The sequence below is a fragment of the Haematobia irritans genome, chromosome 1 (assembly GCF_050003625.1).
Source record: "Haematobia irritans isolate KBUSLIRL chromosome 1, ASM5000362v1, whole genome shotgun sequence".
Taxonomy (NCBI): Eukaryota; Metazoa; Arthropoda; class Insecta; order Diptera; family Muscidae; genus Haematobia; species Haematobia irritans.
In genome coordinates this window covers 46,722,627-46,735,463 of record NC_134397.1, presented here as the reverse complement: position 1 = coordinate 46,735,463, position 12,837 = coordinate 46,722,627, and the positions used below count along the sequence as shown (strand labels likewise).

The following is a 12,837-nucleotide window of genomic DNA, read 5'->3' as shown; positions in this document are numbered from 1 at the left end:
ATGCGCAATGGAATAATTTTTATCGATTATCTTGAGAAGGGAAAAACCATCAACAGTGACTATTATATGGCGTTATTGGAGTGTTTGAAGGTCAAAATCGCTGCACAACGGCCCCATATGAAGAAGAAAAAAGAGTCATTGAGAACGAATGCAAAAATTCATGAATTGGGCTTCGAATTGCTTCCCCACCCACCGTATTCTCCAGATCTGGCCCCCAGCGACTTTTTCTTGTTCTCAAACCTCAAAAGGATGCTCGCAGGGAAAAAATTTGGCTGCAGTGAAGAGGTGATCGCCGAAACTGAGGCCTATTTTGAGCAAAACCGAGGGAGTACTACCAAAATGGTATCAAAAAATTCGAAGGTCGTTATAATCGTTGTATCGCTCTTGAAGGGAACTATGTTGAATAATAAAAACGAATTTTGACAAAAAAAAAAGTGTTTTTCTTTGTTAGACCGGGGACTTATCAGCCAATGTTAAAACGTAAATGTTCGTGATTACTTGCTGATTTTTATATTTTGTTTATAAAAAGTGATTCAAATTCAGTTCAACGGCGTTTGAAATGGTTGATATCCGTCCTATGACAAACCCATGTTAAATTCATAGCTTCTAATTTTGCCCCACATCCGGATCCAAAAAGAACATTTTCAGTACTTTTTTGGCGACGATTTTTTTTTTCTAGGTAATGACTATTCCATGTGTTGGCAATACAGAAACAAGAATCAATCAAGCACCTCTGAGTGACTGCCGTTTTTAATGTGAAGTTCGTATACTGTGATCTATCACTTGAGTGAGACTAGGAGTTTTAACTTAAGCCAGATGTTAAAGTTTTGGGCAAGTTTCTTGTTTTTCACATTGATGTAAATGGAATTCCTTCTTTTCTTGCTCTCAATCGTTTTATTCTCCTCCATAAACATATTAGATTAGGAAACTATAGATGGAAGTCGCCACCCATTTCGACTAACTGAAATCAACAAAATAGCATAAAATGTTTTAATTGTGCGTGATCACAAAACATTATTCTACATTTAAAAAAGGAAGAAAATCACAAAAAAAAAAAACATTTTATTCGATTCTCATGGTAAGTAATCATAAAACAAATACTAGAAAGAGTGGCTAATTATGGAATTCCTCACCAAGCACGTGCTACTAAACACGAATAGTTTATTGAGTTGCTTAGCTCCTTACAATGCAATGTTTATTCCCTTTATAAAAAGTTTTTTTTTTTTTTTAAGGAAAAGTGTCCAAAAATGACAAATAGGCAATAGATTATGATATGGAAATTTTAAATTATTTAAATATTACAATGAAAACAAAAAAATAGTAATAAAAAATGAATTTTGTTCTTAAAACATATTGGTTAGATCGTAGTGACAGTTTTCTGTTATTATACTGTGCAACAGGTCAATAGAAATATCGTTATGACTGTAATCCATAAACTGATGATCTGAAAATTGTCCAATTTACAAAAATTCTCTTAAAGCAATCAAAAAAGTTCAGAGACTATCGTGAAATCGTTTCTCATAAAATCGGGTTTATTTGCTTTAAAAGAAAATACTTTATAAGAAAGTGTAATTTCTTTTGTTCCGGAGGAAAGTATTTTTTTTTTTTTGGTGTAGATATTTGTATTTGCATTGAATAAGAAAAACTTTAAGAAGCCAAGTTGTATTTACTATTTTGACTTTATTTTAAGACTTAACAATTTTCTTTTTTCTACTTCCAGATTGATAAAAAAATCGTTGACTTCTTCGCCCATATAAGGTAAGCCGTTGGTTTTCATTTATTTTTACATTTACTTACATTTCGACCAGGCTTTTTTAATTTATGGTATTCACGGCCATTTTCATGTAGCTCAGTTAGGCTTTAACTCCCAGTTATCAGAAAGTAAATTGCAAATATCTCCCCTTCGGTTAACTTCAACTGAAAAATTGTCGGCAGTTAAGTTCCTAACTGGCATATGGAATATATACACAAGGTGACAGCTATGTCCACAATACGGTTTAAAAGTTCGTTAGTTAACGGAACACTAACGGAGCTTCATGAAAATGGGCGTCAATGTACTTTGTAATTTTGGGACAAAAATTTTTAGAAACTTATTTCATGAGATTTATTGCATATTTATAGGGAATCTTGAGGTCTCATTTCCGGAAATTAGGACACTTAATTTTAGGACACTTCAAATTTAGATGAGAGAGCCGTCTCATTCGATTTAGTTAAATTTTTTCTAATCAATATTAATACGAAGTACGGTATCTTGCCTTTGGCGGTTTTTTTTAAACCTCTTCGGAGAACGTAGGACGCCTTTGAATGAAAAGAAAGGCATTGCCTATTGGACTTCACCATAACTGTGTTTGCAAATTTCCTTAAAAAGGGCTTCTAGATTATATTCTTGTGGCAAGATATCCATACTAGATAAACATCGGACTGCTCTTCCATATCCTTGAGACATTTGAAGCAGTCTTTAGTCGTTTTGAGGAACACGGAGTACAGTTAAATACGTATCTAATTCAGTTTGACAAAATTTTCCAAAGAAATAAGGTTTTGACAAAATTTTCTATAGAAATAAAATTTTGACAAAATTTTCTATAGAAATAAAATTTTGACAAAATTTTCTATAGAAATAAAATTTTGACAAAATTTTCTATAGAAATAAAATTTTGACAAAATTTTCTATTGAAATAAAATTTTGACAAAATTTTCTATAGAAATAAAATTTTGACAAATTTTTCTATGGAAATAAAATTTTGACAACATTTTCTATAGAAACAAAATTTTGACAAAATTTTCTATAGATATAAAATGTTAGGTAGATTATTTTTGGCGATATGGACCAATTTTTGGTTGATTGGCGATCGGCTATATATAACTATAGACCGATGTGGACCAATTTTGGCAAGGTTGTTAGCGGCCATATACTAGCACAATATACAAAATTTCATCCGGATCGGCTGAAGTTTGCTCCTCCAAGAGGCTCCGGAGGTCAAATCTGGGGATCGATTTATATGGGGCCTATATATAATTATGGACCGATATGGACCAATTTTTGCATAATTGTTAGAGACCATATACTAGAACCACGTACCAAATTTCAACCGGAGCGCGTGAAATTTGCTTCTCTAAGAGGCTCCGCAAGCCAAATCTGTGGGTCGGTTTATATGGGGGCTATATATAATTATGGACCGATATGGACCAATTTTAGCATGAATGTTAGAGATCATATATAAACACCACGTACCAAATTTCAACCGGATCAAATGAAATTTGCTCCTCCAAGAGGATCTGCAAGCCAAATCTGGGGATAGGTTTATATGGGGGCTATATATAATTATGAACCAATTCTGGCACGGTTGTTAGAGACCATATACTAACACCATGTACGAAATTTAAGCCGGATCGGATGAAATTTTCTTCTCTTAGAGACTCTGCAAGCCAAATATGGAGATCGCTTTATATGGGCGCTATATATAATTATGAACCGATGTGGACCAATTTTTGCATGATTGTTAAGGATCATATACTAACACCATGTACCAAATTTCAACCGGATCAAATGAAATTTGCTCCTCCAAGAGGATCTGCAAGCTAAATTTGGGGGTCGCTTTATATGGGGGCTATACGTAATGGCCCATTTGCAATACTATCCAAACTACATCAATAACAACTACTGGTGCCAAGTTTCAAGTCGATAGCTTTTTTCTATCGGAAGTTAGCGTGATTTCCACAGACGGACGGACGTAGTTAGATCGACTCCGAATTTCACCACGACCCAGAATATATATACTTTATGGGGTCTTAAAGCAATAGTTCGATGTGGTACAAACGGAATGACAAAGTTAATATACCCACATCCTATGGTGGAGGGTATAAAAATTAAGCCTCTATCACTCATGAACTCCGATTTAAACAAAATATACCACGCGTATTTAGAATGTTAATTCTACTCCCTCTGCAAAATTTCATGTAAATCAGAGTAAAACTTTTCGATCTTGGTGTCATATTAGTCCAAATCGGGCGAAAGATATATATGGGAGCTATATCTAAATCTGAACCGATTTCAACAAAATTTACCACACTTGACTACACTACTAATTGTATTCCTAGTGCAACATTTCAAGCAAATTAGGGTAAAACTCCGGCTTCTGCGGCCATATGAGTCCATATCGGGCGAAAGATATATGGGAGCTATATCTAAATCTGAACCTATTTCAACTAAATTTGTCACAATTAACGATACTATTAAACATACTCCTTGTGCAAAATTTTAAGCAAATCTGGGCAAAACTCTGGCTTTTGTGGCCATATAAGTGGAAATCGGACGAAAGATATATATGGGAGCTATATCTAAATCTGAACCGATGTGACTGATATTTTGCATATTTTACGAGAACCGTAAACCATTTTGCTGTACGAAATTTTACGAAAATACATTGATAAATACGTCAATTATGACCAGATCGGTGATAAATATATATGACAGTTATATCTAATTCTGAACCGATTCTTTTAAAAATCAATAGCGAATGTCTTTGAGCCAATGTAAAACTCTGTGCCAAATTTGAGGACGATCGGATGTAAACTGCGAGCTGTACTTTGCACACAAAATTACATATACAGACAGACGCACGGACGGACAGGCAGACAGACAGAGGGACATCGCTAAATCGACTCTGAATTTAATTCTAAGACGATCGGTATACTAAACGATGGGTCTGAAACTTTTCCTTCTTGGCGTTACATAGAAATGCACAAACTTATTATACCCTGTAACACAGTAGTGGTGAAGGGTATAAAAACGAGTTATAAAAAATCGAATTAAAAGAACTTTCTGTGTAGTTAAAAAAAGAACATGTTTGGGAGGACATTTTTGGAAGTGCTTTTAAAGTTGTGCCTTTAAAACAACTTCAAATTTTTTGCTGGGCTATTTTTAGGAATCGTATGACAATTTTCTTTTGTTTTAGTTCATATTGGTCTAATGTGGACGGTCGTTGAACTTTACACCTACGTTTAGTTCATAAAATGTTTGAGACATACTTAAAAAAGTAAGATTTCATTAAGCTGTGCAACACTTCGAAAAAAAATAATACAATTTAACTACAAACAAATATTTTTTTTATAAAAATAACTTAATTTTAGCAATAGTTTTACTACAATATGTTTTTTCTGTGTATAGAAATCAATAAATTATATGGAAATTTAAAAATTGTGACAAACTGGAGTATTGGTACCAGTCCTGTGATAGGTCCGTTAGTGGTAACCTAAATCTAGTATTGGTCCAATATTAGATTTATGGTATTTTGCGTTCAAATTAAAAAATATCCATACAAATTGAAAAAGTCTGTACACAAATTTATATAAATTTTATTCATTTTATTTTATTAATTAATTTTATTTATCTATTAAAGTGTGTCCATATGTGACCATATGTATTTCAAAACTATATACACATTCTAAGAATCAGTAAATGTCATGTATTGCGAAGAATATTTAAGTATAGTACATTATAGTACAAATCAATAACTTTGGCAGTAATCAATAGGACACAACCGAGTTTAACGCAACCAACAAGGGTGTAACTAACCGACTAGCTAATCACTATTATTTATTAATAGCAGAAACTTGCACGATATATTTTCTTTCCTCATTTAAAATTCATGGTGGTTAGTTGTTGAGAAGGTATTATTTATGGCATGTCCTTTTGGATATTGGATTCTCTTGACATAATGTGGTTATACAATTTTCCAAATATTTTAAGTTAATATTGGTTGCAAGTTGTAGACCAATATAATTAAACTTGCAACAGATAATTGTGTAAAACACAACAATGTACAGTCAAAGCTCTGTTTAACGAATAACCTAAAGGGTGATACGGTCAAAATTTGGTCAATATAAACTTGACGTATTTCTTTCAATTTTGCATTTAAAAAACCTGAACACCCCTCATTTTGAAGGTGTGTGTGTGTGTAGAATGTTGCCCCTATTTTGATTTTGCAATTCACTCTTCAGTTGTCAAAATGCCGTCCAAGCAAGAAGAGCAGCGTATCAAAATTTTGCTCGCGCATCGCGAAAATCCGAGCTACTCGCACGCAAAGCTGGCAAAATCGCTAAAAGTTGCAAAATCAACCGTTACAAATGTAATTAAAGTGTTTGGGGAACGTTTGTCGACAGTCAGGAAGTCTGGATCAGGGGGGAAATCGAAAACCGGAAGCCGCTGAGATGACAAAGAGAGTTGCCGGTAGTTTCAAGCGAAACCCTAACCTCTCTCTCCGAGATGCCGCAAATAAGCTGGGTGTATCGTCTACAACCGTACATCGAGCCAAAAAATGAGCCGGACTATCGACTTACAAGAAGGTAGTGACTCCAAATCGCGATGATAAACAAAATACGACGGCCAAAGCGCGATCCCGGAGGCTGTACACGACGATGTTGACGAAGTTTGACTGCGTGGTAATGGACGACGAAACCTACGTCACAGCCGACTACAAGCAGCTTCCGGGACTGGAGTTTTATACGGCAAAAGGAAGGAAAATATCTGGTTTGGCAAGCCATCTGTACCTGTGGCTTGAAAAGCAGCATTTTCATAGCTTCCGGGACTGTCAACCAAGAAATTTACGTGAAAGAGTGTTTGAATAAACGTCTGCTGCCTTTCCTGAAGAAACACGGTTGTTCCGTATCTTGCCATTACGGTAAAAAGGCCATGGAGTGGTACGCCGCCAACAACGTGCAGGTGGTTCCCAAGGACAAGAACCCTCCCAACACGCCAGAGCTCCGCCCAATTGAGAAATACTGGGCTATTGTCAAGCGGAACCTAAAGAAGACCAAAAACACTGCTAAGGACGAGCAGCAGTTCAAGGCAAACTGGCTTTCTGCGGCGAAAAAGGTGGACAAGGTGGCTGTACAAAATCTGATGGCAGGTGAACGAATCGAATCTGAACGAATGTTTCGAAATAAAAATTCTTTAGACAAAAATAAATATTTTTGTAAAAATAGTTTAAACCCCTCGGAAATGCCTATAAAATACGGTATTCCTAAGATTGCAATATGCACATTTCAAACACAACAAGGAAAACAAAGAGGTAGTACGACAGACAGACACCAAGAGATGGGAGATTCCATGAAATGTCTGGAAAACGGTATACAATGCCTTCTCACTGAATACCGTTTTCGTAGGATAGATTGGGTTAAGTATAGAGGCAGTCCGATATTTTGGTCTATGTGAGCAGTTCAGCCCAGTGTGATGCCACAGGTGCTGAACTTTTCTCTTCTCAATGAGTGCTGCCCAATTATATGCTTAGCTGCTTGAGAAAAAAAACTATAGAAATAAAATTTTGCGAAAAATTTCAATAGAAATAAACTTTGGAGGAAATTTTCTATAGAAATAAAAGTTTAAAAAATTTCTGTTATAGAAATAAAATTTGGAGAAAAAGTTTTACAGAATTAAAAGTTAAAAACAAAATAAGTAAAAGACAAAATTTTCTATAAAAATAAAATTTTGACAATTTTTCCTATGGGAAAAAAATTTTAAAAATTTTTTCTATAAAAATAAAATTTTAACAAAACTTTCAATACAAATAAAATTTTGAAAAAAAAAAAACTTTCTATCGAAATAAAATTTTGACAAAATTTTCTATAGAAATAAAATTTGGACAAAATTTTCTATAGAAATGAAATTTTGACAAAATTTTCTATAGAAAAAAAGTTTGATAAATTTTCTATAGAAATAAAATGTTGACAAAATTTGCTATAGAAATAAAAGTTTAAAAAAATTATCTATACAAATACAATTTTGACAAAATTTTCTATAGAAATAAAATTGTAAAGAAATAAAATAAAATTTGACAAAATTTTCTATAGAAATAACAATTTGACAAAATTTTCTATAGAAATAACATTTTGACAATTTTTTCTATAGAAATAACATTTTGACAAAATTTTCTATAGAAAAGACATTTTAGAGAAAATTTTCTATAGAAATACAATTTTGACAAAATTTTCTATAGAAATAAAATTTTGACAAAACTTTCTAAAGAAATAAAGTAAAATTTTCTGTAGAAATAACATTTTGACAAAATTTTCTATAGAAATAAAATTTGGACAATTTTTTCTATAGAAATAAAATTTTGACAAAATTTTCTATAGAAAAGACATTTTAGAGAAAATTTTCTACATACATAACATTTTACAAAATAATATTTTTTTTTTTGAAAAATTTTCTCCACATTTTGGTAGATTGTGAAGATACTGTGGACACTACCTTCTATCCTTTAAAAGGATATAGATCACACTATATCGGCGAAGAAATAAGCAGGGACCTGATCCGAAAATAGGGACTAGAAAAAAAATTTGTGATTTCCCGAAATAAACAAGTAAGGAAAGTCTAAAGTCGGGCGGGGCCGACTATATTATACCCTGCACCACTTTGTAGATCTAAATTTTCGATACCATATCACATCCGTCAAATGCGTTTGGGGCTATATATAAAGGTTTGTCCCAAATACATACATTTAAATATCACTCGATCTGGAAGAATTTGATAGACTTCTACAAAATCTATAGACTCAAAATTTAAGTCGGCTAATGCACTAGGGTGGAACACAATGTTAGTAAAAAAATATGGGAAACATTTAAATCTGAAGCAATTTTAAGGAAACTTTGCAAAAGTTTATTTATGATTTATCGCTCGATATATATGTATTAGAAGTTTAGGAAAATTAGAGTCATTTTTACAACTTTGCGACTAAGCAGTGGCGATTTTACAAGGAAATTGTTGCTATTTTGACCATTTTTGTCGAAATCAGAAAATCATATATATGGGAGCTATATCCAAATCTGAACCGATTTCAACCAAATTTGGCACGCATAGCAACAATGCTAATTCTACTCTCTGTGCAAAATTTCAACTAAATCGGAGTTAAAAATTGGCCTCTGTGGTCATATGAGTGTAAATCGGGCAAAAACTATATATGGGAGATATATCTAAATCTGAACCGATTTCAACCAAATTTGGCACGCATAGTTACAATGCTAATTCTACTCCCTGTGCAAAATTTCAACCAAATCGGAGTTAAAAATTGGCCTCTTGGGGCAAATGAGTGTAAATCGGGCGAAAGCTATATATGAGAGCTATATCTAAATCTGAACCGATTTGGCTGCTATTTTGCAAGTTTTTCGAGACCCATAAAATATTCGGATGTACGGAATTTGAGGAAGATCGGTTTATATACACGCCAATTATGACCAGATCGGCGAAAAATATATATGGCAGCTATATCTAAATCTGAACCGATCAATAGGGATCGTCTTTGAGCCGAAACAGGATCCTATACCAAATTTTAGGACAATCGGACTAAAACTGCGAGCTGTACTTTGCACACAAAAATACATCAACAGACAGACAGACAGACAGACAGACAGACGGACAGACAGACGGACAGACAGACAGACGGACATCGCTAAATCGACTCAGAATTTAATTCTAAGCCGATCCGTATACTAAAAGGTTGGTCTATGATTACTCCTTCTTGGCGTTACATACAAATGCACAAACTTATTATACCCTGTACCACAGTAGTGGTGAAGGGTATAAAAATGTGCGATTTTAAGAAGATGTTACATCGCACAGCAAGACTATTGATATAGGTTTATGTGGCCGTCATGAGGGGAAATTTGTAGTAAAAAAATAATAGCGATTAAAGATCTTCATTTTTTAAAAAAAGGTTGTTTAGTTTTTATTATTTTTTAATTTTATTGTTTATATTATATTTAAATACATACCATAATTTTTCCAAATACTCATGAATTTCTTCTCACATGGCGAAAACTAAGATTTTCAATGTCACTTTTTATACCCTGCGCCACACTGTGGAACAGGGTATTATAAGTTAGTGCATATGTTTGTAACACCCAGAAGGAGACGAGATAGACACATGGTGTCTTTGGCAATAATGCTCAGGGTGGGTCCCTGAGTCGATATAACCATGTCCGTCTGTCCGTCCGTCCGTCTGTCTGTGAACACATTTTTGTGATCAAAGTCTAGGTCGCAATTTAAGTCCAATCGCCTTCAAATTTGGCACATGTTCCCAATTTGGGTCAGAATAGAACCCTATTGATTTTGGAAGAAATCGGTTCAGATTTAGATATAGCTCCCATATATATCTTTCGCCCGATATGCACTAATATGGACCCAGCAGCCATAGTTTTATACCGATTTGCTTGAAATTTTGTACAAACACAACACTTAGTCGTATAGTCGAGTGTGCAAAATTTGCTTGAAATCGGTTCAGATTTAGATATAGCTCCCATATATATCTTTCGCCTGATATGGACTTATATGGCCCCAGAAGCCAGATTTTTGACCGAATTTGGTTGAAATTTTGCACTAGGAGTACAATTAGTAGTATAGTCAAGTGTGTCAAATTTGATTGAAATCGGTTCAGATTTAGATATAGCTTCCATATATATCTTTCGCCCGATATGGACTAATATGGTCCTAAAAGCCAGAGTTTTGGCCAAATTTGGTTGAAATTTTGCACAGGGAGTAGATTTAGCATTGTAGCTATGCTTGCCAAATTTGTTTGAAATCGATTCAGATTTAGATATAGCTCCCATATATATCTTTCGTCCGATATGCACTTATATGGACCCAGAAGCCAGAGTTTTATCCCGATTAGCTTGAAATTGTGCACAAGGAGTACAATTGGTAGTATAGTCATGTGTGCCAAATTTGATTGAAATCGGTTCAGATTTAGATATAGCTTCCATATATATTTTTCGCCCGATATGGACTTATATGGCCCCAGAAGCCAGAGTTTTGGCCCAATTTGGTTAAAATTTTGCACTAGGATTGATTGAAATCGGTTCAGATTTAGATATAGCTCCCATATATATGTTTTTCTGATTTCGACAAAAATGGTCAAAATACCAACATTTTCCTTGTTAAATCGCCACTGCTTAGTTGAAAAGTTGTAAAAATGAATCTAATTTTCCCAAACTTCTAATACATATATATCGAGCGATAAATCATAAATAAACTTTTGCGAAGTTTCCTTAAAATTGCTTCATATTTAAATGTTTCCAATATTTTTTTACTAAAATTGTGTTCCACCCTAGTCCATTTGCCAACTTAAATTTTGAGTCTATAGATTTTGTAAAAGTCTATCAAATTCTGTCCAAATCGAGTGATATTTAAATGTATGTATTTGGGACAAACCTTTATATATAGCACCCAACACATTTGACGGATGTGATATGGTATCGAAAATTTAGGTCTACAAAGTGGTGCAGGGTATAATATAGTCGGCCCCGCCCGACTTTAGACTTTCCTTACTTGTTTTAATTTCCGTTCAATTTAACGAATTTTTCTAAATAACGAAATGGCCTAACAATATATCGTTCGTAAAAACGAGCTTCGACTGTATTTTTAAGTTTGTCAGTTTATATTTAATAACACTAGTTTACAAAATAATTTTTTTTCATGTATATTTGATGAGATGCCACTTTTCTTATGTATTGTGATCTGATGAATTCGAAAAAAAAAAAAATAAAAAAAAAGAAAAATATGGAACAGTTTTTGAGATATCCCGTTATTTTAAGTTTTTCGCTCTTAAATATATCACTAAACAAATTATATATTGAGTTAGAAATGTCCGATTATATCGTTGCTGATACTTTAATGAAATTTCGTTCCTCAGAAAAGAAAAGTCTTCTTTCGGTGTAGAGAGTATAAAAAGTGAGTAAGGTAGAAAGTCGGATGGGGGTTAAACCATCCCTACGGAATTAGTAAATCTAAGAATTTGGGAGTATTATTAAAATTTACAAATGTTTGTGATATAAACTGTATTTTCGTATTTACGAAAATTAATCGATACGATTACTTTTTGTGATTGGTTTTGTTTCAAAAAATATTTTTTGTCTTCAATCACGAAATTAATTGATTCAACTAATTTTTAGTTGAAATGTCTGCAATTACAGAAATTATAGTATCATTTCTGTGATTGAAATTCAATTAAAGAATTAATTGATCCAATTAAAAAATTAATCGATACTATTACTTTTTTGTGATTGATTTTTGTTTCAATTAAAAAATTTGTTGAATCAATTAAATTTTTAATTGATTTTTTTTTTTTAACTCAACTAAAACTTTAATTGGAAAAATGTTCGTGAAATTTTTTTTCTGTGTACCCCTTGAATTGGGTCGGTTAATTAACAATCTGTTAAAAATAATAATATGGGAGCAAATGTGTTTTGTGGAGGTTAAGTCGATACTATAGAAGATTATCTTGTGCCAACTTTGACTAAGAGCGGTTAATAAATAAGAATGTTGTGGCCAAATTTGGCAAAAATCGGACGATACTTAGAAATGGGAGCTATATTTAAATGTGAACCAATTTCTATGATTTTTTTGCAGGTTTAGAGAATGCTGATAAGTATTTCTCTGTGTCAAATTTGAAGACGATCGTTTAGTAAATATGCGAAATATGACTCCACTTGTTGAAATCGGACAATACATATATATCTGGGGACTATATCTAAATATGTTCCGATTTTTTCCAACTGCAATAGCGTATGTTAAGTTCTTGTACCAAAAAAGCACACTGTACCAAAATTCAACAAAATCGTGTAATATTTGTGACCGGAATTTTGTGTACAACAAATACATGGACAAACGAACGGACGGACGGACATCAAGTACTAGATCGATTCGATTAGTATATATTTTATGGGGTCTAAAATCAATATTTCTGGTTGGCACAGTGTTTTGCATATCAAAGTTATTCTACCCTCACCACTACTATGTGTATACTATGGGTATAAAAATTATTCAAGTGACCTAAAATTTTGAGT

General features: G+C 33.2%; 1 long non-coding RNA gene across 1 annotated transcript in view; it reads left to right on the top strand.

Annotated features, from left to right (window-relative positions):
- LOC142220824 (uncharacterized) overlaps positions 1 to 12,837 on the top strand; it is a 253,730-nt gene that overhangs the window by 57,177 nt on the left and 183,716 nt on the right. Inside the window, exon 3 of the long non-coding RNA XR_012717917.1 lies at positions 1,721 to 1,758. This is a non-coding gene — a long non-coding RNA (uncharacterized LOC142220824). The remainder of the gene's footprint in view (positions 1 to 1,720; positions 1,759 to 12,837) is intronic.